Source organism: Panthera onca, chromosome B3 (genome assembly GCF_046562875.1).
Source record: "Panthera onca isolate mPanOnc1 chromosome B3, mPanOnc1 haplotype 2, whole genome shotgun sequence".
In the NCBI taxonomy this organism is placed as follows: domain Eukaryota; kingdom Metazoa; phylum Chordata; class Mammalia; order Carnivora; family Felidae; genus Panthera; species Panthera onca.
This window is the reverse complement of record NC_138344.1, coordinates 109,439,663-109,465,824: the sequence shown is the minus strand read 5'-3', so window position 1 is coordinate 109,465,824 and position 26,162 is coordinate 109,439,663. Positions and strand designations below refer to the sequence as shown.

At 41.1% G+C, this 26,162-nt stretch overlaps 1 long non-coding RNA gene across 7 annotated transcripts in view; it reads right to left on the bottom strand.

Annotated features, from left to right (window-relative positions):
* Positions 1 to 26,162, bottom strand: part of LOC132669975 (uncharacterized) — an 83,209-nt gene that overhangs the window by 30,899 nt on the left and 26,148 nt on the right. For 5 of the 7 annotated variants that reach the window (XR_014137827.1, XR_014137828.1, XR_014137824.1 and 2 more), the window contains exon 4: positions 7,996 to 8,126. The exons of the other annotated variants lie outside the window; for them this stretch is intronic. This is a non-coding gene — a long non-coding RNA (uncharacterized LOC132669975). The remainder of the gene's footprint in view (positions 1 to 7,995; positions 8,127 to 26,162) is intronic. 7 annotated transcript variants of the gene reach the window in all.

Genomic DNA, 26,162 nt, shown 5'->3' with positions numbered 1-26,162 from the left:
CTAGAAGGTCCTTGAAGGGGACAGGAGACATGGAGAACACCTAAATATTCATCTTTGTTCCTGGATTACCGAGAAGTCACATACACCAAACCACTGTCCTCAGTAAAAATCCCAGGCCCCAAGCAAAGACCAAGACTCTCTTTCCTTTCCTTTCTTAGTCTCTCATGCTCCTATACTCTCTGTCTTCAATAAACCACTCTCGCTTCCTTTCAGCTGCGTTTGATTTCCATCCTGTTGGAAGCCAAGGCACCCTCTTGGCAGGTCCTGCAGGACCCACCTCTGGGTCCTCAGTCCCAGCCAGCCTGCATCACCAACTTTCAAAAAGAATGTGAAATGATGTATCATTGGAGTATTTGCTAGAATTTCTGAGCTGGGGTTTCACTGATACCACTAGTGACTTATCAAGTGGACTCTTAAGTGTCATAGAAGCTGATTTAATATAAAAGGAGAGAACATGGAGGCGATAACTAGTGCAAATCCTTATCCAGTCTAAAATGAAAAGAAGAAAGAAAAGAGGATTACTGGCAGGGGCCAGGCAAGCTGCATGCATGACTGAACCAGGTAAAGCTGGGACACGGAGAACTGGAAAAGACATGCTCCAACAAATGTCTGCCAGACAGGAATGAGGGCCTAGTGTGGCCAGAGTGTCCCAATGTATAAGAGAAGCTAGAATTTAGAGTTTTATATTGAAAAAATTTTAATGTTTATTCGTCTTTGAGAGAGAGAGAGAGATGTGAGCAGGGGAGGGGCAGAGAGAGAGGCAGACACAAAACCTGAAGCAGGTTCCAGGCTCTGAGCTGTCAGCAGAGATCCAGGCGGGGCTCAAACCCATGAACTGCAAGATCATGACCTGAGCCGAAGTTGGACGCTTAACCAACTGAGCCACCGAGGTGCTCCTGAAATTCTCAATTTTTAACGTCAAATAACTGAAATTTTTTTTGATTGTGCAAGCTGAATAAAATGCCTCTGCTTTTTTATGATCTTTAATTTAGACTGCCTTTTATGATGACTTTCTAAGCATGGATTCATCGACTGAAGCCAACTAGATCTTGTTGTTTCTCCCATATAAATCATCTCTCCCTCATCCTACTGATGGGGTTTTGGAGTGGTGATGGGGGTTCAGAGCAGATGGCCAAGAATTCTTGAACATGTCTTTGGTGCATAAAAGATGATTTTATTAAAGCGTGGGGATAGGACCCAGGGGCAGAAATAGCTGCACTAGTGTTGTAAAGAGTGGTTAAATACTATGAAGTTGGGGGAGATAAAGTCAAGAGGAAGTTTCTTAAAGGGATTTCCACATGCTAAAGAAGACTCACAGATTACTGGAGTCCTCACTATTGTCAAACTAAAGTTGTTTTTCCCTCTAGCAAAGAATTATCATTAAGACAGTAGGGAGTTCCTGGAGATTAGGCTATTGATAAGGTGGCCTTTTTTCTTGTAATTTACTAAGACATTTGCAAACTGATGGAGACTCAGGTCAAGCTTGACTGTGACCTCTATCAGTTAACCATTGGTTTTCCTTCCTTTCCTTTGTCCTCGGGCAGCCAGGAGTAACTGAGGAATATCACACATATCCCACCTGGGCGGTGGGGGTGGAGCATGTCTACGGAGGAGGGCTGGGGGGGAGGTGTTGTCGCTCATGTCTTGCCCTCAGTTTGCCTTATGCTCCCTCATCACTACCACCAACCTTCAATCCCATCCCTATTCACTTGCTTCTAGTATCAAAAAAAGGTCTAGATGAGACAGAAGTAAGTTAAGAGGCATTTCAGTCTCTCTCTCCCCAGAGAAGTTTTCTTTACAGAGGGAAGTAGAATTGGTGAAATGCAAGGGTTTGGGGCTTCTTTGTTTTATTTTGTTTTTTTAATTTTTCTTTTCTTCCCCTGAAGTAGTCTACAGACTAAAACATTATCCCAGAATTTCTTCCCTTTCTAGAAAATGGTCTACCTAGAAAAAAATAATGCAGATTTTTTTTTTTTTACTACTGCTAAATCCATGCTTCTGTGATATTGTCATATTGTACAACTCCCTGCCAGTTGATAACTGAATATAGAATGATACTTAAACACACAGTAACAAAGATACTGCGCCATAGTTTATACCAGCTGTCCTAAGAGTTGTTTCAATATCACAGGGACTGTGCTCTACCTTCAGGCAACTAGGTATTCAAAATGTAAGATTATAAATTCTCCTGGAAAACAATTCCACTCTTCAGATATTTTTGTTCACACATGAGTTAGGTAATACTCATGAAGGAGCATAAGGCAAGCTGAGGGCAATGCACCAAGTTCACAACCCCCCCCCCCCCCACCATGGGATATGTGTGATATTCCTTAGGCACTCCAGACTGCCCAAGAACAAAGGAAAGGACAGAAAACAAATGGTTGAACTGATAGAGATCACAGGACCTGAGTCTCCATCAGTTTACAAATATCTTAGGGAATTACAAGAAAAAGGCAGGCAATCTTATCAATAGCCTAATCTCCAGGAACTCCCTACTGTCTTAATGATAAGGCCTCCAGTAATCTGTGAGTCTTCTTTAGCATATGGAAATCCCTTTAAGAAATTTCCTCTTGACTTTATCTCCCCCAACTCCACAGTATATAACCAGTCACTCTTCACACCCCCAGTGCAGCTCTTTCTGCCCCTGGGTCTTATCCCCGTGTTTTAGTTGCTTTAATCAGCTCTGGACCCCCATTACTCCAAAACCCCATCAATACTAACAGCAGATATAACTATAAGACAGTTATCTATTTACTAAAGATGCAAAATAAATTTGATATTTTATAGCAATCCTGAATAAATCCAGATATAGTTAGAATACATTGTTTTTCAAATCTTGTTTTCTCATTAGTCTTTTTTTTAAAGATTTTATTTTGAAGTAATAACTACTTCTTTTTTTTCAAAACATTTTTTTAAAATGTTTTTATTTATTTTTGAGACACAGAGAGACAGAACATGAGCAGGGGAGTGGCAGAGAGAGAGGGAGACACAGAATCCGAAGCAGGCTCCAGGCTCTGAGCTGTCAGCACAGAGCCCGACGTGGGGCTTAAACTCACAGAGTGTGAGATCATGACCTGAGCTGAAGTCGGACGCTTAACCGACTGAGCCACCCAGGCACCCCAGTAATAACTACTTCTAAAGCAGGACTCAACTCATCACCCTCAGATTAAGGGTCACATGCTCCACTGACTGAACCAGACAGGTGCCCCCCCCCCCACCTTTTTAAAGATGTTAGTATTTTCTCACTAGTCTTAAATCGACTCAACTATTATTGCTAGAATTTCATACCTCTTCTTGTTTTTTAAAAGCCTATTGATGAAGTTTGGGGGTGATGGTAGGGTAGTCTGGAACTGACAGCCAAGAAAGAATTCTTGAAGACGTCTTTGGTGCAAAAAGGTGATTTTATTAAAGCGCTGGGATAGGACCCATGGGCCAAAGAGCTGCACTGGGGTCATGACTATATACCGTCAGGTTGGCAGGGAGTCAGGGATGGAATAAGTCTCTAAGGTGTTTTGGAAGCAAGGTTTCCAGGACCTTGAGGTAGGGGAAATACCAATTATTACTGTTTCATGAAGCCTCAGTCATGAGACCCTTCAGATGTATATCAGGAGGACTTAAGCTTGGAGTATGATTGCCAGCATATTTCTTGGGGCAGTTGAGATACAGGAAGTAGACTTACAGGATCCTGGAGGTTGGGATAAGGTGAAGCTAAGATTCTCTTTTGCCCCAGCAAAGTATCATCGTCTAGGCAGCTGAGCTCCTAGAAGGAGGTCACTTTGCCCAGTTTCAAGGACTTGTCAATGGGCCATAGCCAGTAAGGGAATTTAACTTTTCATTTGCCTTAGTTTCCCACATCACCCTGGCAAGCACTTAAACCCCTTTCCTTTGTTCCTGGGTAGCCAGGAGTGTCTGAGGACTATCACACATATCCCACCTGGGTGTGGCGGGGGTTGCTGTTAGCCTGTATTTTGCCCTCAGCTTGCCTCATGCTCCCTCATAACTATCACATCTGACTGTGAATATGAGAAATTTTAGCAAGGAGATATAATATGTGTTCCTCTCTCTTTTCTAGTTGCTTGCTCTCAGGTCCAGCCCTTGCCCTTTCCCTTCTCTGCTCTTTATCACAAGAGATCACTTTTCCCAAACCTGCTCACCCTGTATCTCCCCCCATAAGTTTGGCCATTGAGGAGCACTGGTGAGTGTTCGGAGGAGGGAGGGGACAGGCAGAGATTTCTTCCCTCCCATCTCTGGCAGGGGATGTCTCCATGGTGGCTCAAGCTCCCATGGAGCAGCCCCTCCCTCCAGGGCCCTGGCTCCAGCCCCCACGGGCAGCCCCAGCTTCGGGCTCTGATGGCACCGTTTCTTCCCAAAGTCCCCTCTGCACTAGAGGAGGGAGCGGCCTCTTGCTCTGCTACCTCTGAGTTGCTTCACTGTCCGCAGGGCTTCTCAGCCTCAGGTGTACAATCACCTGTGTAACCAATTCCTTGCATTAAATCCTCTCTTTCAAACAGCGGTTTCTATTTTTCTGCCTAGACCCTCACTGATACAAACACAGTGGAACTCTTTGTAAATATTCCTCTAAGGCTTCAGGTATATGTCATTAATCCAATGTGTACACTAGCATGTCAGTTTTAACTATGAGCAGACATGCCCAGATTTAGTCGTATTTTCTACCTACAGCAGCTATCCCTCCAATTTTTATCACCCTGGTCTGATGCCAGAGAGTCCCATTTTGCAAATTCATTTTGAGTTACCTATACTGCCTTCCTTCAAAAATATTTTGGGAAGACCAAAGCTTAGCATTTGGTCATAAACCTGTATTTCAGCCAAATCAAACTATGATTCAGGAGTTAAAAACAGGTTTTAAATAGCCTCTAAAGCTACGCATATTGCTTCTTTACAGAAGGGTTCAAGGGGAAAAACCGTTTTGTAAGCTTCAAGAGCCTTTTTGTTTCACATCATTTTCCTCCAACGTTTAATTTTAAACCTACAAAAAAGGGATATAATAGTATGATAAATCTACATATAATCTTTGCCTGCATTCACCACTTGATAGCATTTGAGCAATTTGCTTTTTTCTCTCTCTGAACCATTCGAAAGTAAGTCGGAGGCACTGTGACATTTCACTGCTAAAGAGTTCAGCATGTATTCTCCAAAACCACAATGCCATATTCATGCCCAAGAACTCGAACAATGTAGTCCATTCTAACTTCCTGAATGTACCAAAAATGTGGTTGATAGCTCCCCACCCACCCCCCCAATAAATCTTTAAAAAGGAAGAATTACGCTAATGCAGCTAATTGGCTGACACAAAAGAATGATGCACAAATGTGTGTGTCAGTCAGGTCACTTATGTTACGTACATATTTGTATATCCAGTGAGCAGAGAAAAGTTAAATCAGCTAATTTTGCTTCTCCTAAATAATTTTGATGAAAACTCTAAACATCAAGGTATCACTGCTGATTCATTTAACTTCCATCTGGAGATAATCTACTCCATATGTTTACACTATGAATCTGGACAAACGAAACCGAGGTGTTTTTCTTTTAGTTTTACCTCCCTGACCCTTTCTTTGTAGGCTTTGACCTAACATTGATTGGTCTATTAACTATACATTTAACAGTGATACACCTTACTCAGTATTTTCTTGCATCAGTGCAAGAAGGTTCCTTGCACTTCGGAGACAAGATATTTTTCCCTCTGTAGATGGGTCAATATTAATTTCCCATCCTGTAACTGGCATTCTTGTGAAAATATGGAGACTATTTAGATTGGAAAAGTCTTTTGAGCTCTTGCTTAAATTCCTTGAACTATTTGCTTATTCTGGATGAAGAGTGTCCTAGACGGCGAAAAGAAGCAGCCAAAACCTCTTCTAATGTAAGCTAGTGGCGTTTGTTTTTACACAATGACAGCTCTCTAGATTGCACATTAACGTGAGTCTTAGATGTGGCCCATCCTTGCTCTGGCAACATCTAGTTTATAGGCTGTGCCTGATTGTTTCATTGATATTTCCCGCTTTTCCCATAAAATTCTGTAGGGGCCAAGGACAGGCTGCCCCAAGGTGGGCCACTTGGGCATCAAGATTACTCTAAATTAAAAGCAATCAAAACCCAGTAGGTTCAGGAAAAGCTCTTTATCTCCCCTTCAACTGCCTAAATTTACATTGGACAGGAGAGCCTGTACCAGGAATAGAGCTAGGAACCGAGATTCTTCTTTACCTGAGAAACGTATTTGCACAACAGGGCAACCTTTGTTTACCACAATCTCTTCTCACCTTCCTGCTATTAGCCTTCCTCCCCTTTGGATCTCTAGACCCCTACTCCTCTCTTCACCTCAGGATGTCACAAATAAGCTTCCCGTTGCCTGACTCTCTTTGGAATTTCATGTGTGTGCACTCCCCACAGATACGAAGTAAATTTGATTTTCTCCTGTTAATCGGCCGGTCTCAGGTAAATTTAATTCTTGATGGTCCAGCTATCAAGAAATTTGGATAGAGGAAAATTTCTTCCTCCTCAATAGTTGGGACTGTTTGGCAAGATACTTGGACTCGTTGCACATGGCTTGTCCCTGACACAGCTGTAGCGATCCTTGGGAAATCTGGCAAACAGACAGCAGAAGGTAAGATTTCTTACCATGTTGGTCTCCTGAGATCTCTATCTGTGGAGTCCTGTGGAGTGAGAGTAATCAGCGTTCTTTTTCTTTCTTAATTTAGATTAGCAGGAGAAAAATACCTGTGGAACTAGTTCCTCAGGTTTAGCAACTCTTGGGAAATTTGGTGGAATACTGATCAATTTCCTCTCCCAGATAAGTCTTTTTGTTTTTCTTTGTCTATGTCTTTTATGTCATTTGTCATAGAAACTTTGCTGTGGGTTCATGGGCACATGAGGTAAAGGCTGCTGCCAAGGGACATCTTGGAAGCCCAAGCCACGGGTAAGCACGGGTAGAGTACTTTCCCAGCTGTTAGAACACTGACCACCTAACTTGAAGACTCCCATGTTAGGAAAAGTTAGTCGTGGAATGGATTAGATTGACACTAGGTCACCTGCCAACCTCAAAATTTCCGTGCAGCCTGGTGCACTGTAAAACAGCACACAATACCCAACCCCATAGTACACCCTTCCCAGGTATTAGTTTGGTTACAGGAGATCCAAGGCTGCTTAGAGCTGCTAATGTGCATATAAGAAAAAGTGGATGAGATTTTTCCCTTTCATTTTGTTCTATGCCCTAAGAGTTTGTCTTTGTGACCAGTGATAACCATGAGGGAGCTTGGGGTAAGCTGAGGGCAAAATATAGGCCGGCACGCCCCCACCCCCCAGGAGGAATATTCTGACACTCCTGGCTACCCAAGAACAAAGGAAAGAGGTTTAAGTGCTCGCCATGGTAATATGAGAAACTAAGGCAAATGAAAAATTAAATTCTCTTACTGCCTGCAGCCCATTGACAAATCCTTGAAACTGGCAAAGTAACTTCCCTCAAGGAGCTCAGCTACCTGATGATGACACTTTGCTAGAAGCAAAAGAGAGCCTTGGCTTAACATAGTCCCAGCCTCCAGATCCTGTAAGTCTACCTCCTTTATCTCAACTGCCCCAAGATATATGCTGGCAATTATGCTCTAAGTTTATGGCCCCCGATAAACATCTGAAGGGTCTCATGACTGAGGTTTTATTAAATGGTAATAAATGGTGTTTCCCTAGGAACAGCTAGCCCCCCTCAAGCTCCTGGAAACCTTGCTTCCAGAGTTCCTTGGAGACTTACTCTATCCCTGACCCCTCCCAACCTGAGAGTATACAATGACTCCCCGTCTTGACCCAGTGCAGCTCTTCCTGCCCACGGGTCCTGTCCCCAGACTCTAATAAAATTACCCTTTTGCACCAAAGATGTCTTCAAGAATTCTCTCTTGGCCATAGGCTCTGGACTCCATGAACCCCACCATCACCCCAAAACTTCATCAATAATATTCTTTTTGGTTTCCACCATCCAGAAGATGCACTTACCAGGGTGCACTTTGCAGGCCAGTTGAATAGGGTTCCGAGTCTCTGGACATGCCAGCTCTTAGGGGTGTTTGTCATGAGAGGTCACAGGCCATAAGTTCCTTTGTTCTCTCAGCCTTCATTGCTTGTCAGTGCTGGAAAGTCCCATTCCGGTAGTGGAAGCAGAGAGTTAGAGGTTCCCAGAAAAAGAAAGATGAGTCATAACTCTCATGACCTAAGACAAGCCATTTTAGGCACCCAGCTATCTTCCGTGATTCTTATATGCCCTACCAGCTCTTCCTAGAGGGTGTCAGAATTCTAAATAAATGCAAAAACCTCAGTTGTTAAGGATTTTAAAGGAACAAAAGGAATGCAAAAATGAATAATCTCTACCAGGCCAGGAGATAGCCTAACCATATCAGAGACAATAAATCAGTGGTAACCACCCCCCCCCCCCCCCACCTCAAAGGTAAGCAAGACCCCCTGCAGTCCTTACCTGAGACAGTTGACAAATTAACTGACAGTTGACAGTTACCTTTGCCTCCTTATAACGTTAAGGCCTCAGTCCCAGGAGCAGAAGCTTCACTACCATGACCCAGTATGTACGTACAGGCATGTTTTCCAAGTACGCCTGTGCAAACTCATGCCCACTTTAAAGACAATGGCGAAGCTCCCCTTCATGAATATTCATCCTAAACCCTAAATAAAAAGAACCCACTCAAGGTGCGGGCAGCACCTGGGTGCTCAATTAGGCATCCAACTCTTGATTTCAGCTCAGGTCATGATCTCATGGTTGGTGAGTTCAAGCCCCGAGTCAGGCTCTGTGCTACTCTTTCTCTCCCCCTCTCTCTCTGCCCCTCCCCTGCTCATGCTTGCTCTCTCTCGCTCTCTCTCTCTCTCTCTCTCTCTCTCAAAAATAAATAAATAAGGGGCACCTGAGTGGCTCAGTCAGTTAAGCGTCCGACTTTGGCTCAGGTCATGATCTCACAGTTTGTGGGTTCGAGCTCCGCATCGGGCTCTGTGCCCACAGCTCAGAGCCTGGAGCCTGCTTCAGATTCTGTGTCTCCCTCTCTCTCTGCCCCCCTCCTGCTCGCACTCGGTCTCTCTCTCAAAAATAAATAAACATTAAATAAATAAACATTAACAACAAAAAAAGAACCATGCTGAATCCTGCACAGGGAGTCATTTGCTGTGACATTCTTGTTTCCTTGTGTGACTCCACCTGGTGTGCTCTCCACCTGTGACTGACCACGGAGCAAATTCACCTTAGTTCGGGTGCAGCAGCATCTGCCTAGTGTCACAGATTAGCAGGTCTGTGACTGGAGGTGTCTCGCGCTTTCGTGGGCGACCGGAGACACCGCGTTCACTAAGCCATCCTTACCGCCTGTGCAACAGATGCTGTTGCTTTCTTAGACTAATTCTGGTTGTAAACTTTTGGATCGTGGGGTCTGCAGCCCCTGTGCCCTCTCTCTGGATGCCTCTTGCATCTTCGGTTAAGTCATTGAAAGGCTTATTGGTTTGAGTTGCTATTAGGAGATCACACTTGTCAATGGCCAGATGATGAATCCTTTAAATTGGACATATTTAAAATATATATACATCCTTTATAGATAGCTCTCAATTGTCTTCTTAGTATAATGGCCTGCCTTAGGGACTCCTTTGACAAGATAAAAGAACAGACATTAGACTTAAGATAAAAATAAATATGGGGCGTCTGGGTGGCTCAGTCGGTTAAATGTCTCGCTTCAGCTCAGGTCATGATCTCACAGCTTGTGGGTTTGAGCCCCGCATCAGGCTCTGTGCTGACAGCTCAGAGCCTGGAGCCTGCTTTGGATTCTGCGTCTCCTCCTCTCTCTGCCCCTCCCATGCTCATGCTCTGTCTCTCTCTCTCTCTCTCTAAATTAAATAAACATTTAAAAAAACAAATGTTCACATCCAACGTAAATTCCCCTTCTTAAAATCCAGTTCCATCTGCCTTTGCTAATTTCCCCTTTCCCTAAGAGATTTACAGAGAGCACTCTGGCCAGTCTCTAGGTTCAAAGTATACAGGTAGCTCATGTAAATGCGAAAGCCAGAAAATGAATTTAGCAAAAGCACCCAAGACTGGCAGTAGGCTTGTTTGCTCCTACCTCCTAGGGCTCTGTAACCAGGCTGTGACAGCCTCAGACATTAAAAAAAAATTAAAAAATTGAAAAAAAATTTTAATGCTTATTTATTTATTTTGAGAGAGAGCCAGCAAGTGAGTGAGCAGGGGAGGAGCAGAGACAGAGGGAGAGAGAGAATCCCAAGCAGGTTCCACACTGTCAGCGCAGAGCCCAGCATGGGGCTCGAACTCACGAACCATGAGATCATGACCTGAACCATCAAGAGTCGGATGGTTAGGGGCGCCTGGGTGGCTCAGTCGATTAAGCCTCTGACTGTTGATTTGGAAGGCTAATGTTCAGGAGCTCACAGAAGCCAAGGTTGAATTGTGTAACCAGAAAGAAAGAAGGCTTTTGTTAAAATGTTTTATACAGACGAAGGGGTTCAGGACAGGACCCCTCAGAATGTGCCACCTCAGCCTGTGGGTTATTTTGAGCTGAAGGCACTTGAGACTCTATGGCTCAAGAGAAACTTTTGTCCCTCCCTTAACCACACAGAAAATTCTAACTTGGGGGTCTTTCCCAGAAAGAGTTATTAACAGAGATAAATTTTATCTGAGTGGCCATCTGTATGGCAGGGCGAGCATCTCATTACCAAACATCTGCTCTTACTGCCCTGTGAAGTGCATTCTTTCCTCTGAAATCCCAGGCCTTGAACCCTTTCTCCTTAGTTCAGAGTGACATACACACCTCCTCTTGACTGTCTTTGGAATTTCCATGCCTATGTGGACTCCCCATTCCCATGCCTATTAAATTTGATCTTTTCTTGTTAATATGATTCTTAGTCCAGCTAGAATGACCTCTGAGGACACAGGAATACTTGCTCCCGGACACAAACTTTACATAGGTATAAATCTTTTTATTCCCATTTTAGTTAAAAATCTCCTGATATACAGAAGCAAATTTAGGGGCGCCTGGGTGGCTCAGTCAGTTGACTTTGGCTCAGGTCATGATCTCACAGCTTGTGAGTCTGAGCCCCATGTTGGGTTCTGTGCTGACAACTCAGAGCCTGGAGCCTGCTTGGGATTCTGTGTCTCCCTCTCTCTCTGCCCCTCCCCTGCTCATGCTCTGTCTCTCAAATAAATAAAAACATTAAAAAAACAATTAAAACAAAAAAGAAACAAATTTAGTTTAAAAGGTAGGCCAGCCTCTTGATATTCAGGCTGTTATCCAGTTCTTTGGAGAATTAGAAACAACTGTCTTTGTCTTACAAATCTCTACAAAACCAGAAATGCAAGTATAGAAGCAGGTCAAAGCCCACCTATGTTTACCAATCTCCAAACTTCACCTATTCCTCTCAAAATGCTTGTAGATAGTATAAAAGATCAGGATATTGGAACAAAATTGTCCTGTATTTAAGGAAAGGAAGGTGAACTTTAAATAGCAATTACCCTGAAGCTCAAGAAAAAACAAAGTTTTTACATTCTTTCTCTGTCCCTTGAAATAAAAAATCTGATCATGTCTTTGAAACATAAAGTGGGGCACCTGGTGTCTCAGTTGGTTAAGCGTCTGACTTCGGCTCAGGTCATGATCTCACAGCTCCTGAGTTCAAGCCCTGCGTCGGGCTCAGGGCTGACAGCTCAGAGCCCAGAGCTCACTTCGGATTCTGTGTCTCCCTCTCTCTGCTCCTTCCCAGATCAATCTCTGTCTCTCTCTCTCCTTCAAAAATAAATAAAAACATTAAAAGAAACAAAAAAAAGAAATGTAAATAAAGCCCACAACCACCTGCCTGAAGAAAAAAAAAAATGGAGGAGGTGGGGAAAGACCTTTTAAAAATACAAACTGCTAAAAGGGCTTTTTTTTTTTTTTTTTTTTTTTTTTTTTTTGCCAAAGCTCTGGCACTTCTGGTAAGAGGCTAAGATGTCCTAAAAAGTCCACCTTGGAGGGGGTGCCTGGGTGGCACAGTCGGTTAAGCGTCCGACTTCAGCCAGGTCACGATCTCGCACTCCGTGAGTTCGAGCCCCGCGTCAGGCTCTGGGCTGATGGCTCGGAGCCTGGAGTATATTTCCGATTCTGTGTCTCCCTCTCTCTCTGACCTTCCCCCGTTCATGCTCTGTCTCTCTCTGTCCCAAAAATAAATAAAAAACGTTGGAAAAAAAAAAAAAAAGTCCACCTTGGAGAAAACTTGTGTACATGCTCTATGTGTTTATGATGTAAATTTCCTTTTTTTTTTTTTTTTTTTTTTATCATAGAGAGACAGCAAGTACGAGCAGGGGAGAGGGCAGAGGGAGAGATGTGGGGCTCGATCCCACGACTCTAGGATCATGACCTGAAATGAAATCAAGAGTTGGATGCTCAACCAACTGAGCCACCCAGGCAGCCCCTATGATGTAAATTTTCTACCCTCATCTTCTCTAGGACCTAAAAGCCACTCTGTTTTGTGTGTGTTTTTTTTTTTTAACATTTTTATTTTTGAGAGAGAGAATGCACCGTGTGCACATGTAAGTGGGGGAGGGGCAGAGAGAGGGGGAGACAGAGGACCTGAAGCAGGCTCTGTGCTGATATCAGAGAGCACAACATGGGGCTCAAACCCATGAACCTCCAGATCATGACCCAAGCCAAAGTCAGATGCTTAACCAACTGAGCCACCCACCAGATACCCTGAGCAACTCTTTGAAATACAAATTTTAGGGAAAAGTTTTCCATCGGGGAAGGGGGGACAGGGGGGAAAACGGAGATATTTGGAAATGGGGCCTATAGTGTCCTCGCCACAAATGTTAGTAAAAAACAAAAGCTGTAAGATTTTTGTTTGCATGTGTCTATTTGTGTGTTCATATGTGTTGTAAATGTGAGATATTTTCTCTACCTCCAGATAGTATTGCTAAAATTAATTTGTAAAAGAGCTCCATTAGAGTTAAGCATCTGAATCTTGATTTCAGCTCAGGTCATGATCTCAGTTGGTGAGTTCAAGTGCTGCGCTGGGCTCTTCGATGACAGCACGGAGCCTGCTTGGGATCCTCTCTCTCTGCCCTTCCCCTGCTTTCTCTCTCTCTCTCAAAATAAATAAATAAACTTAAAAAAATAAAAAGAATGGGTACTGCATTCAAAAAAAAGAAGAGCTCTATTTAGTTGTTTTGAAAGCAAGGACTTACAAGAATTGGGCATTTTAACACTCAGAAAAATAGAAACTAATGTTTTTCAAGTTCATGTGATCTCAGAAAATATTCAATATTAAAGCTATCTTATTAATTTATTTATTTAAATTTAAATCAAAGTTAGTTGACATATAGTGTAATAATGATTTCGAGAATAGAATTTAGTGATTCATCACTTACATAGAACATCCAGTGCTCATCCCAAGTGTGCTCCTTAATGCCCCTTGCCCATTTAGCCCATCCCCCCCCACTCACAACCTCGCCAGCAGCCCTTAGTCTGTTCTCTGTATTTAAGAGTCTCTTATGGTTTGCCTCCCTTTCTGTTTTTATATTCTTTTTGCTTCCCTTTCCCTATATTCATCTGTTGTGTTTCTTAAATTCCACATATGAGAGAAATCGTATGATATGTATTTCTCTGACTTCACTTATTTCGCTTAGGATAATACACTCTAGTTCCATCCACATTGCTGCAAATGGCAAGATTTCACTCTTTTTAACTGCCAAGTAATATTCCATTGTATATACCTTTATCTATAGATATAGATATATACACACCACATCTTCTGCATCCATTCATCAGTAGGTGAACATTTGGGCTCTTTCCATACTTTGGCTATTGTTGATAGCGCTGCAATAAACATTGGGGTACATAGGCCCCTTCGAATCAGCACTTCCATATCCTTTGGATAAATACCTAGTAGTGATATTAAAGTATTTTAAGTTTGGCTTATATAGATATGTCTTTAGAGTAACCAGCATTAAATATAAAACTTCTATTCTGCCTGTATTTATTGAAAGTCAAATAAGTTCATTTTTTGTAACTGAACTAATGTGAGTTCACTCCTTGGTGAGTTACAGATAGAAACTATACCAGATGGAGTTGTCGCAAAAAGGAAACTTTATTTGCAGCAAATAAGGGGATCACAGGGAATAACTTCCAAAGCTGTGACTCCCTGCGTGAAGTTGGATAAGTTCCTTTTATTTAGGTTAGGACTAATATTTAGATAGGAAAGACTTGTTAATCATATGTAGAGGCAGGCATAAGGTTCCCATGCATCTTAAGGAAACATGTCTATACACACATTGTATGTTATGTAAATGAAGCTTGGGTTCCTCTTGTGTTCCTCCTTAGGTGGAGATTTTAGTACTATAACGAGGGCAAGAAAGTTGTTGATCATTCTGGAGGTCACTCCAGAGGGTTCAAAAGGGTCTGAGTGGTCTGGGCTGTTGGAATTCTTTGTCCTGGCAGCTGTTATTGCTTGAGGGGTAGTTCTGGTTTCCATAATGGGAACGCTGGCATAACAGTTCACGACTGCTTACTACTTAGTTTTTACTAGAAATTAAGATTTCCAAGAGTTAAGAATTCTAATACATGTAATTTAGGCCTACTGGAAATAATAAGGGAATGTCTTTGCATGGAAGGAAAATAAGATATGTGTGTTTGGTAAGAAAAAGTATAAGAAATAGAAATACATATTTGTTGAGAAAAAAGAAAAATTGTCCTAAAGTGAGGCTGGTTATTCAAAGAGGGAAAACTTAGGATAAAATCTGAATGTAAAAAAGAAAGTTGTGGAAGGTTTACAGAGAAGATATCATTGGAAAGGAATTTCATGTGTGGTCAGTACTGGCTAAGGTTAGGATATATTTAAGTAAATGAATTTGTTTTAGTATCGAAAGTCCATTGGTGGGATGCTGGGTGGCTCAGTCCGACTGTCCGACTCTTGGTTTCAGATCAGGTCATGATCTCAAGGTTCATGGATTGGAGCTACACTGGGCTCTGTGCTGACAGTGAGAGCCTGCTTGGGATTCTCCCTCCTTCTCTCTCTCTACCCCTTCCCAGCTTGCTCTCTTGCTCAAAAAAAGAAATAAACATAAAAAATTTAAAAAAAAACATGGGGCGCCTGGGTGGCTCAGTCGGTTAAGCGGCCGACTTCGGCTCAGGTCATGATCTCGCGGTCCGTGAGTTCGAGCCCCGCGTCGGGCTCTGTGCTGACAGCTTAGAGCCTGGAGCCTGCTTCACATTCTGTGTCTCCCTCTCTCTCTGCCCCTTCCCTGCTCATGCTCTGTCTCTCTCTGTCTCAAAAATAAATAAACATTAAAAAAAAAATTTTTTTTTAATTAAAAAAAAACCAAACAAACAGAAAAGTAGACTGGTGCAATATTAAATTTTGCTTGCTCTTTGTGAAAAGAACGAAGTTTTCTTGAACTATTGGTCTGCTGTTAATAAGGAATTGTAAACAAGTTTTTCCTTACCTTTAAAGTTATCTGCCTAGAAAACAAAGTTATTTGCCAGAATTATTTCCTATGTTTATCAGGTCTCTGATTACTCAAGAAAACTGAGTTCTAATATTAAAAGAGCTAAATTTTGCTCACAACTCTGTAATGTTCTGTATTTGCCTTTGGTATCTTTTATTGTCATTTTGGTTAAATGGATAATTACTGTTGTTGCATAATGATTTGTGATTCTGTTTAATCAAATGTTCAAACCTTTTGATATTTTTTGACATAATTCTCAAAATCAAATTCTAAAATGAAGTATTTTGACTACAATCTAATTGAAATGTTCCAGAGGGTCCCTTGAACATTTCAATGATTTTGTGAGAGGGGGTATAGCTCATTGGTAGATCATTTGACTGCAAAGATTTTGTGAGAAATTAAACTGATTACTTATTTGGTACATTAAATTACATATGAAGCATTGTCAAATAAGTGATATTAATCCTCTTAGATTATATTTGTGTAGATATATTATTAAAATAAGTATTTTTAGAAATTGAATGAAAAGTCCTAGAAATCTGATTCCTAGTATGTTATTATCTTGAAATGTTGTGTGTCACAGAAATAACCAAATTTCCTTATTAATTGCATTGTAACGAACTCTAGTAAGATCTTTATTCATGGCCATTTAAAAATATTTTTTTTCTTTACATTTATTTATTTTTGAGAGGCAGAGACAGAGCACAAGTTAGGGAGGGGCAGAGAGAGGAGACACAGAATCCGAAGCAGGCTCCAGGCTCCGAGCTGTTAGCACAGAGCCCGACGTGGGGCTTGAACTTACAAACTGCGAGATCATGACCTGAGCTGAAGTCGGACGCTTAACCGACTGAGCCACCCAGGCGCCCCACTCATGGCCATTTTTAAGTCTTTTATTATTTATAGACTGTTACACTTTTACTCAGATGCTTTTACAAAGCTTCCTGCAAATATACATTAAAAAATTTTTTAATGACATGAAAAGCTTTTACAAAGCTTCCTGCAAATGTGTTTCATTTTCAGTGAGACTGAGGGAAAGAACTGAGTACAAGCTGCTAATAACCTTAAGATTATAAAACTGAACTAGGTAAGAATTTCTGGGACTAGCAAAAAAAGTAGATTCAAACAAAACAAGAATTAACATGGTACTGAATGAACTGAGGAGGACAATTATGATTTTTGTGACTTTTTGTTTGAAACATAATGGATTTTTTTTAATGTTTTGTTTTTCCAGTGTTAAGGCAATTTTAATCTTAAGCTAAATATACTTTTGTAAACATGCTGAAACATTTATCATTTTTTCTCCCTATGTGACCTCTCCAGAATTCAGAGACTTTCAGTATTCTTTTTTTTTTTTTTTTTGAGAGAGGGCCTGCACATCCATGCACCTGTATTCCCGCTTGCAAGTGGGCGAGGGGCAGTGGGAGAGAGAGAATCTTAAGCAGGCTCCACACCCAGTGTGGATTTACTTTCAAAAGACATTTTTCTAATGATGGAAAAGAAAACAGAATGTAAATAAGTGTGAAACCCTGAGTTATTTAACTTTTATTTTAGTTTTCTAAGGCAATGTTCTCCAGTGTCTGGTGTGTGTTCTTCACGGCTACACAAGACAATCCACTGGGGATATCAGAAGAAACGATCACATGTCTACTGATATTTTTATTTCATGCTTAAAAATATCTGTGTATTGGGGCACCTGGGTGGCTCAGTCGGTTAAGTGTCTGACTCTTGATTTTGTCTCGGGTCATGATCTCATGGTTCGTGAATTCAAGCCCTACATCCGGCTTCCATACTATCAGTGTTCAGGATTCTCTGTCTCTGTCTGTCTGTCTGTCTGTCTCTTTCTCTGTTCCTCCCACACACTCTCTCTACATATAAAAAATAAACTTAAAAAAAATTCTGTGCACTATTTATAATGTACATTATATATTATTATAGCAATATGCATATGTAATGTAGAAATAAATAATATGCAAGATATTTTTTGAGAGTATTTTAAAGTTGGTTCACTTTGACTCAGTACCTTTTGATCTTATTTTGAGAATGCTGTGGGACAAACTTTCTTTTTCAAAAGGAACAAACTGAAATTATATCTAAAATATAAAATGTTAAATTATTGCATTTAGACTAGAAACCTTTACAATAATCATCAAATATACTAAAAATCACCAGAGTTCTATAAACATGCTAAATCAATGGTACTTATTTTTTGCAAATTGTTAATTATAGAGAATTTTTTAATGACATGAAAATAACATGAAGGAAAAATACCCCCAGACATCTAGTTTATCATTTTATGTATTTTCTTTTAACCTTTTTTATCTACTTTTTTTTACATAGGTGGAATCATAAGAATAGCTAAATCCCCTGCACTTTTCACTTGTAAAATACATAAATTCATAAAGTATAAAAATATCTGAATATATAAGATTAATAAATATAAAACAACTTATTTTGACATTTATGCCCTCGTAAACATTGAAATAAAGAAACTGATGGGGTGCCTGGGTGGCTTAGTCAGTTGGGCAACCGACTTCGGCCCAGGTCATGATCTCACAGTTTGTGAGTTCGAGCCCCGCGTCAGGGTCTGTGCTGACAGCTCAGAGCCTGGAGCCTGCTTCGGATTCTGTGTCTCCACCTCTCTCTGCCCCTCCCATGTTCATGCTCTGTTTCTTTCTCTCTCTCTTTAATAAATAAAACGTAAAAAAAAAAAAAGAAACTGATAATCAGGAAGAATTGTCTGATAACATTTCTAGTAAATCCATCCTAGATGGATTTATAAGAAAATGAGAAAAGCCTCTAACATGCTGTTTAGATACACAGTATATTCTATACCAAGATGGCATTACTTAGATGTTTATGCTCTTGTTCTGTGAAGATCTTATTTCACAGCTATATTTCTGTTTCTGTGATATATATATTTGTACGTGGCATATGTTTATATAGATATACACACATACACGCACACGCACACACATGCACACATACACGCCAAAGAGACTAAGATCTATTAACCCAGAGGCATCTACCATAGGAAGCTATAGAGGTCTGAATACGCCGGGAGGTCTGAATACACAATGAATGTGTATTTCTTTCACCAGTACCTTCAAGCTGTTGGCTAGAATTTCTATTAAACAAACAAACAAACACATTAGTCTTTCTGTGTGAAAAATAGAAAGAATACATCAAAAGCCAGCTGTGTGGGACACCTGGGTGGCTCAGTCAGTTGAGCGTCCAACTCTTGATTTCAGCTCAGGTCATGATCCCAGGGCTGGCTCTGTGCTGAGTGTGGAGCCTGCTTGGGATTCTCTCTCTTTCTCTCTTTCTCTCTCTGCCCCTCTCCCCTTCTCGTTCTCTCTCTCTCTCTCCCCCTCCCTTTCTCTCTCTCTCTCTCTCTCTCTCTCAAAAAAAAAAAAAAAAAAAAGCGAGGTGTGGCTGCAGGTTGAGGAAAGGCTGGAGTTACAGTAAAGCCAACAAAGTCAGTGAGGGAAAATAAAAGCAGATATCCCAAACAAAGAGGTACTACCAACAGCAGTCACTGAAAAAACATGTCAAACAAAATAAGCAGCTAAACTATTAAAAAATAAAAGAGATTGAAGCCACTCTGAAACATGAAACAACTATTTCCACCACTCTAATCCTTCTTTAAGTCATGTATTCCTTTCTTTGGTCATTTGTCCTAAATTACTGAAAACAAATACTTTACAAGAGACAGCTAAAGTGAATTAATCTTTTAGCTTTCAGCGAAATGAGATGAGGATAACAAGAATTTAATGGATAAATCTTCGAATAGGTATGAGATTCAGTTAATATCTCAGTCAATGGATTTTTAATACGCATAGTGAGAGAGTCTTACACCAATAAATATTAGGTTCTTTGAAGAAGCACAGCTTTTTTTATTTTTTAATTTTTTTTTTAACATTTATTTATTTTTGAGACAGAGAGAGACAGAGCATGAATTGGGGAGGGTCAGAGAGAGGGAGACATAGAATCCGAAACAGGCTCCAGGCTCTGAGCTGTCAGCACAGAGCCTGACGCGGGGCTCGAACTCACGGACCGGGAGATCGTGACCTGAGCCAAAGTCGGCCGCTCAACCGACTGAGCCACCCAGGCGCCCCGAAGAGGCACAGCTTTAAGAAAAGTGTTTTAAGGGGGTGGCTGCCTAGTTCAGTCAGTAGAATGGGCAACTCCTGATCTCGGGGTTGTGAGTTCAAGCCCCATGGTGGGTGTGGAGATTACTTTAAATAGATAGATAGACAAATAAATAAATAAACAAATCTTTAAAAAAGTGTTTCTTTTCAATCCACTAAAACCAAATTTCACTGATCAGAGGCAGGATTAAAGCTAATATCCTTTACAATTTTCAACATTTTCAGGTTTAGATATTCTAATAATACCCCAAAATTTTCAATTTATAATGTTTAATAAATGTGAAATTTTAAAGTTATGATTCTCAGTAGAGGGTAGATGATTATAACAAAAGGGGTATAAGTCTTCACTTGGCAAGGTTCTTTTGTTAATGGCAACAGGAATGTCTTCTAAAAAATATTGTTTATTTATTTATTTGTTTATTTTTAAGATATTTATTTTTGAGAGACAGAAGTGTGTGCGCAAGCACAAGACTGCGAGTTGGGGAGGGGCAAAGAGGGAGACAGAGGATCCAAGTCAGGCTCTGTGCTGACAGCAGACAGCTGGATGTGGGATCGAACTCACGGACCACGAGATCATGACCTGAGCTGCAGTTGGATGCTTAACCGACTGAGCCAACCAGGCACCCCTAAAAATATATTTATTAAATGTTTATTTATTTATTTTGAGAGAAAGAGAGAGCATGAGCAGGGGAGTGGCAGAGTGAGAGGGAGAGAAAGAATCCCAAGGAGGCTCCACGTTGAATGTGGAGGTGAATGTGGAGGTGGTGGAGGAGGGGGATGGGGAGGCTCCCTCGCAGGACCTGACCACAATCAAGAGTCTGACACTCAACCAACTGAGCCACTCAGATGCCCCTAAAACTATTTTAATAATAGACTCAGGATGATAAGAATATTGCAGTAACGCCAGGCGCCTTTAGCTGCGTATGTTTGAAATTGCTGACAAAAAAAGTATTAACATGATGTAAGATAGACTTGGAGCAATAATGTTTCTCAAATTAGAAGCACTCACCTAGGGGTGCCTGGGTGGCTCAGTCGGTTAAGTGTCCGACTTCGGTTCAGGTCATGATCTTGTGGTTCACTAGTTCGAGCCCCGTGTCGGACTCTGTGCTGACAGCTCAGAGCCTGGAGCCTGCTCTGGATTCTGTGTCTCCCTCTCTCTCTGACCCTCCCCCCATTCATGCTCTGTCTCTCTCTCTCTCAAAAAAAATAAACGTTAAAAAAAAATTAAAAAAAAAAAAAAAGAAGCACTCACCTAATCAATCCAATACAGAAAGTTAATCACACGGTAACACACCTGTGCGCAACTCCCATTAAAAATATTATTCCTTCTGTAGTGTGGCAATACAATACTCATAATTTTTGTTTCCTTTATTTTCATAACATGCCTTTATTCACCTTTTTTCTTTTTTGTAAAAATATCATGAGATACACTGCAGCAATGCTAAGGGAATCCATCATATGGCTCCTCGGAACTACATGTTGCTAAAATTTCGGTTATGGTCTCCTATGTGTTTTATAGACAAGCTGTCTCATTATGTATCATGTGCTTCATAACTGCCAATTTTAAATACCAGCTCTAAATAACACTGACGTGACAGATTCATCTTACTCTCTAAACCAGTTTTTTTTTCAAGTGAGGTATTGAGCTATTTTAGAATCTTCCATTATTCAAATACATTTTCTTTCAGTGACCAAAAGGCAGGAATCTATCTAGAATAAGGGATGTGAGGAGATAGAAAAGTTAAAAGCTACAATGAATACTCCAAAAAGAGAGAAAGGGAGAGAGCACACAATGTTAGTTTGTTGTAAAGAGGATTAACCGTAATAACTACAACATATTGAATATTTCCTATCTCCCAGGCACTGTTAAGCTTTTTACATAAGTAAGCTCTTTGTTCTTCACAAAACCCCTATGAGGTGAGCATTATTACCTGTTCCGAGATCACACGACCAGCAAGTAACAGCGCTGGGAATTGAACCCACTTCTACCTGTCTCTAAGGTTTATCTCCTAATCACCATACATGCTGCCTTGAGTACAACATATATTGGAGATGGAATTCTGTAAGCACAATGACATGGCTCAGACTCACAGGGGAGGTAGAGAATAAGAGTTTAATAGTTTACAACTCAAAATGGAAACCAGGAAGAAAACTGGGGAGGTGATAGATGAAACTCTGTAAACGAGCCCCAAAATCTAGCTAGAAATTCTTAGCACCTGTCTGGTATCTTGGGCAACAATACCTGCCTTAGACAAAGTAAAATAATTAGTCTGTAAGCAACCAATAAAACCAATACAAAAGCTGAGTACTGAAGTTGCAGAGACATTGATCAGAAAGATTCGTAAAACGTTTTGCATAAGTCATAAAACTTCGATATATTGCTGCAATACGTGACTTTCTTGAGAAAGTCTAGCAGAGCTGACCGTCAAACTAGAATCCTGTCGTGTGCTCATTAGACCCATGTGCCAAAATGTTTTATATGTCATAAGAAGGATAATAATTTCTTGGAGATAATTCCAAAGTTTAAGAAGTTGAAATAGTGCCTACTGAGGATCTGAAATTATTTTTGTGAGTAACAAATGTAAGATGTGGGATCTCAGGTTGTAAGTTTGCATCCCATGCCGGGTGGAGAGATTACTTAAAAAACAAAACCTTATGGGGTGCCTGCGTGGCTCAGTGGGTTAAGTGTCCTGACTTAGGCTCAGGTCACGATCTCGCGGTCCGTGATTTCAAGCCCTGCCTCAGCCACTGTGCTGACAGTTCAGAGCCTGGAGCCTGCTTCAGATTCTGTGTCTCTTTCTCTCTCTATCCCTCCCCCACTCGTGCTCTGTCTCTCTCTCTCTCTCAAAAATCAATAAGCATTAAAAAAATGAATAAATTGGGGCACCTGGGTGGCGCAGTCGGTTAAGCGTCCGACTTCAGCTCAGGTCACGATCTCGCGGTCCGTGAGTTCGAGCCCCGCGTCAGGCTCTGGGCTGATGGCTCAGAGCCTGGAGCCTGTTTCCGATTCTGTGTCTCCCTCTCTCTCTGCCCCTCCCCCGTTCATGCTCTGTCTCTCTCTGTCTCAAAAACAAATAAAAAACGTTGAAAAAAAAATTAAAAAAAAAATGAATAAATCTTAAAAGAAAAACAAAACAAATGCAAGATGCTGGACATGAAAGGCCACTAGAGTATTGGTAGTGAATTATAATAGTTGTAGTCTTTTTTCTGCCCAGTAGATATTTTCTCCCTGTTTTCTTGTGGAGAAATCCCACAGATAAGGCTGATTCCATAAAGCCTCTTCACCAGGCATACACCGCATATACCACCACCACCACCACCACCTTAAGGGTAAACAGATGGTGCATGGGGTGTCTGGGTGGCTCAGTTGGTTAAGGATCCAAACTCCTGGTTTTGGCTCAGGTCATGATCTCACAGTTCATGAGTTCAAGCGCCACGTCAGGATCTGTGCTGTCAGCACGGAGCCTGCCTGGGATTCTGTCTCCTTCTCTCTCTGCCCCTCCCCTGCTCACTCTCTATCTCTCTCTCAAAAATAAATAAATAATCGGGGACGCCTGGGTGGCTTCGTCAGTTAAGTATCTGACTTTGGCTTAGGTCACAATCTCGTGTTTTGTGGGTTCAAGCCCCGCATTGGGCTCTGTGCTGACAGCTCAGAGCCTGGAGCCTTCTTCAAGATTCTGTGTCTCCCTCTCTCTCCAAACCTCCCCTGCTTGCACTCTGTCTCTCTCAAAATTAAATAAACATTAAAAAATAATTTTAAAAATAAATAAATAATCATTAAAAAAACAAAAACAAAAACACAGGGATTGGCCACATGGAGGGACCTAGCTGGGGCAGTCACAATCCTCTTCGGGACATTTGCCAACTATATTGAAGGAAAGGCATTTTCTGTTGTTGGGCTCTCCAGCTTTGAGGAAATATAAGCCGAAAGCTACAGATGGCCAACTCTGTCACCTGCCTATCTGAGATGTAGCAAAAGCCTAATGAGAACAAAGCCAAACACAGCAAGAAGGAAATGCTGAGAGTAGGTGTATGACAGCACTCCAATGGCATCATTTGAGACCCTGAATCCAGCTGTAGTTGAAGCTGGAGGCAATCCTGTGTTGCCCAGTTACACAGCCAACAGAAGTCCATTTGTGTTTAGTTTAAGTTAGGTGTCCACTCCTTGCAAATAAAAGAGAACCCTGGCCATAGGTACATTACAAATATATAGTATAAAGACAGCAATACCCAGATATTACTATAATCTTAGGCACCTGCATCTCAAGAGTCCATAAACTCTGGTAAATGTACCAGAGCCCTTGTTAGGTAGGATGAAGCACAACTCCATCATGATGGCACTAATTTAAAATTTTTCTTTTATCCTGGAATGGATCATGCATACAAAAGGCTAAAAATGTATCTGCACAATTTGGAGAATACTAATAAAAGGAACATCTGTCCAATAACCCCCAGATTAAGAAATAGAAAATCACTTTGTGTCCTTCTCCAATTGTCTGAGAGACAAATATCTATTATTTGGGTTTGTGTTTCTTTAGTCTATACAAATGAAACTATATTGTGTTTTTTTTTCTGACTTGAATTTTTCTCTCAGCATTTTGTTTTTGAGAATCGTCTATGTCAACCTACAGAAAGAAGTTAATTAGTTTTCACTGTTATGTAGGTATTCTATTCTGGGAACATTGAGCAATTTACTTACCTATCTTACTATAGAAGGACACTTGGGTTTCCCAGTTTTTTCGATCACAAACAATGCTTTTATGGTCATTTTTGTACATGCTTTTAGGGCACATGTGTAAGAGATGCCTTTGGCTGTACTTAGGAGTGGAAATGGTGGCATGTTGGTTATACTTGTGATCCCTTTTTCTAGAAAATGCCAAATTACTCTTCAAAACAGTTGTAGTAATTTAGACTCCTACCAGCAATGTATCCAAGTTCTGATTGTTCCACATATTCTTCCCAATGCCTGATATTAGCCAACTTAAAATTTTTGCCAGTCTGGATGTAGTGAAATAGTATCTTTGTTGGGCTTCAATTTTCATTTCCCTGATTATAGTTTGAACAAATTTTTATATGGTTATTAGCCATTGGTTTCTTCTTTGATGAAATGCCTGTTTGTGTCTTTTGTTTTTTGTATTAGATTGTCTTATTAACTCACAATCTTATATTTATTCTGATTACTAATCTTTTGTGGGTTTTATTGACATCTCAGAAGGCCCACCACATGGAAGTTTTGCAGTAGGGGAGTTGCAGTGGGCTCAACTCTGAATACAAGGACAAGTGGAGCAGGACAGAGGTCAGTGGATGGAAATTTACTAAGAACAAACATGGGGGTAAAAGGGATTCTTGCCAGATCAACTCAACAAGGATTCTTGCTGAAGGTAGGTCAGGATGATAAGATAGCAAGGGTGCAGGATGAGGAATCTGATCCAATGTTGAGGGTGATCAAATACCAAGGGTAGGAGATTTTTCACTAAACTGACTAATCAAAATTCTTGCTACAACTGGACTAAGCTGCCAAGAACACAGCCCAATGTTGGGCCCAGTTGAGAAGAGGGCTCAAGGAGTCTGACTCAGGCTTGGTGTAGGAGAGTCTCTGTCAGTGGCTGTGATGTCTGTCTCTTGACGTGACGGTTAAAATATCAGCTTTTTCTAGCCTCACATTGTGAAAATCTAAGGTTGTTTCATGCCAACTTTCCTTGTTATCCTGAACTAGCAACAATTAAAACTGCAATGTTCAGGGACGCCTGGGTCGGTTAAGCATCTGATTCTTGATCTCAGCTCGGGTCACGGTCTCATGGTTCATGAGCTCGAGCCCTACATCGGGCTGTATACTGTCAGCGTGGAGGCTGCTTGGGATTCTCTCTCTCCCTCTCTCTCTGTCTCTCCCCCGCTTGCACACTCTTCTCTCTCAGAATCAATAAATAAACTTAAAAAAAAATGCAATGTTCAAACTACAGGTTAAAAGCCTACGGTCTTCCAATTGCAGTTCATCTTTCAGCAACAATTTTAGTGTCGGGCAGCCACTTTTATTCTTACTGACTAGCCTAGGGCATGAGTCTGTAATAACAGCTTCGAAGACAATGGAATGGCCATGCTCCAAATGAATCTCAAAATACAGGCACATCCCATTGTTTGGAAGTCTGCATTATGCCACTTCACTTATATGGGAGACCTACAATAGTATCTGTCTTTGCTAACTGAAAGAAATCGAAATGGGACTTTCATTTTAGGCCATTTTGGGTTATGAAAGTTTTCATAAGGAACACTCTACTTTCAGGTAGCAGTGCGGGGGTGGGGAGGGGAACCTGTAATAGGGTTTGTCCTGTTACCGGATGTGGGTGCGTCAGAGTAGGTGTTGAAATGAAAAGCAAATAGATTTGGGCCAAAGAATGCTAACACTTCTCCTCCTCAATGGTAATCTGACTATCCAGTAATGCCTCCTTATTGTATTTGGCAATGTTGAACTACCTGAAGGTTAAGAGGTCCTCTCACCCTTTTTTGAAAGTCACATACTGCAGGGAACCACCCTTTGGGGCACAAGACGGGTA